Here is a 6,156-nt window from a genome sequence, read left to right on the forward strand (position 1 = left end):
GGGCGGGGCGGGGAGGGGAGACCGCAGGCGCCGGCGAGGTGGCCGAGGATCGGGGAGTCGGGCGGGCGGAGGTCTGGAGGGCCGGCCTGGCCGCGCGGAGCGCGAAGGGCGCGCCGTCGAGACCGCCCCCTCACCCCGCTCGTTGGCGGTCGCGGGGCGGGACTGGGAACCGCGCACCGAAGCCGGGAACCCTTTAGAGGGCCCGCCAGGGCCTTGGCGGATGTGGTGACTGCTGAGCGGCCGCGGCCTTGACTTTGGGTCCTTGTGGTCTTGTTCCTGTTTTGGTTTTAGGTACCTTGAACTGGTAACTAGGGGTCTTCAAAGAAGTCTTTGGAGGCTGATTATTTGTGGGGATCATCATCATAAGACATTGATACCTGCAGGAAAATAATGGAATCAGATTTACTGTGAATAATAAAAAGCTGTTATTTCTTGAGCATCAGCTGTGTTCAGGTCCCGTGCTGCTGTACACATATTAGCATTTAGTTCGTACATTACCCTATGAACTAAGTACTGTTTAGCCTCATTTTACACATGATAAAACGGAGGCTCAGAAAGGTAATAGAGCTGGTGTCAGAGCTGAAGTGGATTCTTAGGTTGGGAGTTAAGTAAGGTGACAGAAAACTGCTGCAATCTTATTCTCACCGTGTCTTTTATTTGTCATTCCTGTGATTGATTAAAGTCGATTTTTGGTGACAAAACGGTCTCAGTCTCTAGTCCTTTCCTTTCTGGTTCCCCAGAGTCTGGGCTTGGCCAAGTTTTCTGTAAATTTCAGTGATACTCTTGGATGGTGACAAGTATTACTGTAGTGCCAGTTTGGTCCAATATTGATTTGGGATGACCAGACCTGATCTTCGAAGCGTTAATGTGTTCAATATCTGTCAATATTTGATTGCATTTTAGGTAATTTTATTCATTCACTATAAGCACCTGGTTTTTGTTTTTAACAGGAGGGGTCTTGAACCCAGACAGGAAGAAACATTTTTACACTAAATTAGAGCTTTGGGTGTAATAAAATCATAGTTTTATTTGTAAGTATTGGAACCCATTAGTGGTAACAGATGGCCTCCTTGGTGGGTCAAAGGGTAAAGAATCCACCTGCAGTGTAGGAGACTCTGGAAATGAGGGTTGGATCCCTGGGTCAGGAAGATTTCCTGGAGAAGGGCATGGCAACTCACTGCAGTATCCTTGTGTGGACAGAGGAGCCTGGCGGGGCCTACAGTCACAAAGAGTTGGGCATGACTAAAGCGACTGAGTATGCACAGTGGTTAACAGATGCAGATTATTTAAACTTTGAGAGGTAAAAACTATTTTCACCACTGTTGCACCATGACCCAGACTTTTGTTATTCTCTTCAGGCCCCAAACTTCTCTCTGGCCAAGAAAGAAATGATGGCATAATTTTATAGGCTTAGATACAGTATTTTGGGGGTCCTGCTTCTGGCTCGTCAAAGGGTGTAGGGCATAGAATCAAAGAATTTGAGCAATGAAAGAGAGTTTACTCTCATCTCTAGTGTTGCTCCTCTGATTTGTACTTACGATTTAAAACCTTAACTATTCTTTACCTGGTAAAGTTGAAATTTTCCAACATACTCTGTAGCACTCTTCATGATCTGTTCCTGAAGCTTTACATACTTTGTTATCACTCCCCTTTGCATTTTATATATGAGCCACCCTGAACAGTACCCTAAACTCAGTTTATTTTCATCTTACAGTGTAACTAGTATTATATCTTGTCTTCCTCATTAAACTATTAGTATCGTGAGGGCAGTTGTTATTTTCGTGTTCATTTTTTTCTGAATGTCAAGCATACTGCCTTGCTTCTAGTAAGCACTTAATACAGGAAGCATATAATATAGCAGGTTCTTACAGGAATTACATTTACATCCAAGGCTGCTGAAGGGACCTCGGCAGCAGGAATCTGTATCTACATGCTACCATTTTATCATCACACACTTGCTCTCCCCACGTCTGCTCTGTTCTCTTGCTTTGTGGTTGTTTATTTCTAAGTCGGGCCCGACTCTGCAACCCCATGAACTGCTGCACACCAGGCCTCCCTGGCGTCTTTCACCATCCTCCAGAGTTTTCTCAGACTCACGTCCATTGAGTCGGTGATGCCATCCAACCGTCTCATCCTCTGTCTGCTCTGTTCTCTTGCTACTGGCCAGCTGACTCAGACTACCTCTGAGGTCCTTCTCCTGGATGCCAAGTAGGTAACAAAAATGAATGAATTGGGCCAGCTATAAGAAAAACGGCAGCCATGATTGATAAATGAGGGATAACTGGGAGTAGTGGAAACTGTCAGTTTGGAATAGTCAGTACTTATCTCTTGATGTGGACCTGTTGCCACATCTGGTTTTTCAAATGAAGTTAGATATCCAGATTTTTAAGCGAAAGCTCTTGATTTTAAAATATCACCAACTAATTCAAGTTGGTCTTGGCATTTGTTTTTTTATAGAGAAGAGTACAGTCTGTCCACCATGTGTACACATTACCCAGATTATCGGAATCGTGTCACACTTATTTCATCTTAACTGCTTCTCCCTTCTCATTTTATGCTGAGTCGTTTTAAACTAAAGTCTGAGTATCATGGTGTTTCAGTCTTTCATACTTCAGGATGAATCTCTTTAAAAATATGAACTTAATCACAATGTTATGTGGCTGTTTTCCTGCCTTGCAAAGTTAACAATGATTCCTTAATGCTGTCTAATGATTGATTGATGTTTAGTCACTAAATTGTATCTGACTCTCTTGTGACCCCATGTACTGTAGCCCTCTAGACTTCTATGTCCATGGGCTTTCCCAGGTGAGAATTCTGGAGTAGGTTGCCATTTCTTCCTCCAGGGGATCTTCCCAAGTCAGGGATCAAACCCACATCTCCTGCATTGGCAGGCGGATTCTTTATCGCTGAGCCACCTACCCACTTCATACTCAAATTTCTCCACTTGTCTCAAAAATAGCTATTTAAAATTAATTTGTTGTATCTCTCAAGTCTCTTTAATCTACAATAGTTTCACTCTCTCTTCCCCAGCTCCCTTTTTTTTATATGCTTGAAATTATATTGTTGGGGTCAGTGGTCCTTAAATCATGTCCTACATTGTAGGTCTGTCTCTGCTTCCTTGAGGTGTCATTTGACGAGTCTGTCCCCCATGTTCTTGTAAAAGTAATCAACTATAAATAGGTAACTAGATTCGGGTTTATGTGAGGCTACTTCACAAGTGGTGGTGTGCGCTTCATGTGACATCATGGCACTGCACACAGCACTTTTGTGCCCCTCAGTGCGGCTAAGGTAGATCAGTAGATTCAGTGTGTGTATTAAAGTCCAACTGCTGCTCTAAACAAATTATCATGGACTTAGTGGCTCACTGGTAGTTCAGCTGGTAAAGAATCCACCTGCAATGCAGGAGAGCCCGGTTCTATTCCTGGGTCAGGAAGATCCACTGGAGAAAGGGATAGGCTACCCACTCCAGTATTCTTGGGCTTCCCTTGTGGCTCAGCTGGTAAAGAATCCGCCTGCAATGTGGGACACCTGGGTTTGATCCCTGGGTTGGGAAGATACCCTGGAGAAGGGAAAGGCTACCCACTCCATTATTCTGGCCTGGAGAGTCCATGGGGTCACAAAGAATCGGACATGACTGAGTGACTTTCACTGGTGGCTCACTGCACACATTTATCTTTCAGTTCTAGAGTTCAGAAGTCCTAAAATCAAGGTGTCAACAGTACTGTGTTCTTTCTGCAGGCTCTAGGGGAGAATCCATTTACTTGCCATTTCCAACTTCTAGAGGCCACCTGCACTCTTTGACTGGTGACCCCTTCCTCCATCTTCAAAGCCAGAAGCATGGTATCTCCAAAACTTTCTCTTCCTTTCTCCCACCCAAACCTCTCTCCCTTCTCAGCTTCTATCATCTCATCTCCTCTGACTCTCCTACTTCTTTCTTTCCCTTATAAGGACCCTTAATTTAATTCACATCTGCAAACCCCTTTTTGCCACATAGAATCACACATTCACAAGTTCTGGAAATAAGGATATGGACATCTCTTGGGGGTTGGGAACATTATCCTGCCTACGAAGTTGGTAACAGCCTGGAGCCTCTAATGCAAAGCTGCCAATTAATCTTTAACTTGTGAAGCTATTGATGATTTATATGGGTATATTGTTTCATTAAGATTGTGAAATGATTTTCTAATTGTTCATTTCATGTTTACTAGCTGGAATTACTCCTAAGAAATGCATCACTTAAAGCCATTTGGTTACTCTAAAATTTATAATTCAGGAACGAAAGTTGGGCTTAGTGCAGAGTTCATTCCTTTTTATTGTTGGTTTTCACAGCAAGTAGTTGTTGCTCTTGTCATTTCCACTGTAGTCTGAAGAAGGCTGTTGTTGTTTTAAGTATTATACTGAGATCATTTTTTATTGTTGTTTACTTCCATTTTTGGAGTGCTTGTTTTAGTCAGTTGCAGTCATTCTTTATGTACACTTGTCCCTTTGGCTCCTGTATCTTTTTGACCCAATCCTGTTGGACTTTGATGGCTTCCCTCTTTTGTGGAATAGCTAGGTGGTACCCTTGGCTCATCTTTTGTATGTCGAACCCCTGACTTGCATGCAGCTGTTCCTCCAAGAAGTTGTGGTTCCTTTTTGTGAGGCATGGTATTTTAGAGACCATAAGTCAGGTGTCATTTTTAAAAGTTTAATATATTGTGCAGGCTGCAGAACCTATATGTGAGCTTGATCACACTCCTTAGCACAATTTGCAAACTTTTTCATAGCCTCTGTCCACTTAGTTCTGCTTTCTCTTAAAGTTTGACCACTCACTGCCCAGACTCTGCCTCAAGAATTCTCTCTATGCATCTTTTTACCTTCTGAGGTGCAACTCCAGTGTGCAAGGATCTGAGTGGTTCAGCTTCTTTTTATATCCCAGGTCATATTCTAGGTCTCCAGACAGCCTGTTAATTATCTTCCTTTTGGTCATATATCCACCCCTGATTTAAGCAGCCACGGTTTGGAGAAATGGATACTTTCTGCAAAAGTTGGTCACCTGGGCTTGGCATTTAGCTATTGCCCTGATTGAGACAGTCTCTCTTAGAAGGATCTTTGTGAATGTAGTATCTTGATAAACCTGTCTCATTCATCATCCTCCTGTCACGGAGCACCTTAACGTCCAGTGAATACATGAGTGTCACCATACATCACTCTACCTTGTAGTTCAGTGTTTACCCATCTCCTCAGGTAGACTTTAAGCTTGAGCAGAGCCTGTGTCTGAATCGTCATTGAAATGCTTGTGTCTAATACAGACATCCTGGAAGGTGAAGTCAAGTGGGCCTTAGAAAGCATCACTATGAACAAAGTGGAGGTGATGGAATTCCAGTTGAGCTATTTCAAATCCTGAAAGATGATGCTGTGAAAGTGCTGCACTCAATATGCCAACAAATTTGGAAAATTCAGCAGTGGCCACAGGACTGGAAAAGGGCAGTTTTCATTCCAATCCCAAAGAAAGGCAATGCCAAAGAATGCTCAAACTACTGCCCAATTGCACTCATCTCACACGCTAGTAAAATAATGCTCAAAATTCTCCAAGCCAGGCTTCAGCAATACGTGAACTGTGAACTTCCAGATGTTCAAGCTGGTTTTAGAAAAGGCAGAGGAACCAGAGATCAGATTGCCAACATCCGCTGGATCGTGGAAAAAGCAAGAGAGTTCCAGAAAAACATCTATTTCTGCTTTATTGACTATGCCAAAGCCTTTGACTGTGTGGATCACAACACACTGTGGAAAATTCTAAAAGAGGCGGGAATACCAGACCACCTGACCTGCCTCTTGAGAAATCTGTATGCAGGTCAGGAAGCCACAGTTATAACTGGACATGGAACAACAGACTGGTTCCAAATAGGAAAAGGAGTACGTCAAGGCTGTATATTGCCACCCTGCTTATTTAACTTCTATGCAGAGTACATCATGAGAAACGCTGGACTGGAAGGAACACAAGCTGGAATCAAGATTGCCGGGAGAAATACCAATAACCTCAGATATGCAGATGACACCACCCTTATGGCAGAAAGTGAAAAAGAACTAAAGAGCCTCTTGATGAAAGTGAAAGAGGAGAGTGAAAAAGTTGGCTTAAAGCTCAACATTCAGAAAACAAAGATCATGGCATCCGGT

The 6,156-nt window shown here is 43.2% G+C and overlaps 1 protein-coding gene across 1 annotated transcript in view; it reads left to right on the top strand.

Annotated features, from left to right (window-relative positions):
* The window catches only part of TMED10 (transmembrane emp24-like trafficking protein 10 (yeast)), a 35,709-nt gene that overhangs the window by 1,144 nt on the left and 28,409 nt on the right, over positions 1-6,156 (top strand). The window lies entirely within an intron of this gene.

The sequence above is a fragment of the Bison bison genome, unplaced genomic scaffold (genome assembly GCF_000754665.1).
Source record: "Bison bison bison isolate TAMUID 2011002044 unplaced genomic scaffold, Bison_UMD1.0 scf7180017864368, whole genome shotgun sequence".
Classification (NCBI taxonomy): Eukaryota; Metazoa; Chordata; class Mammalia; order Artiodactyla; family Bovidae; genus Bison; species Bison bison.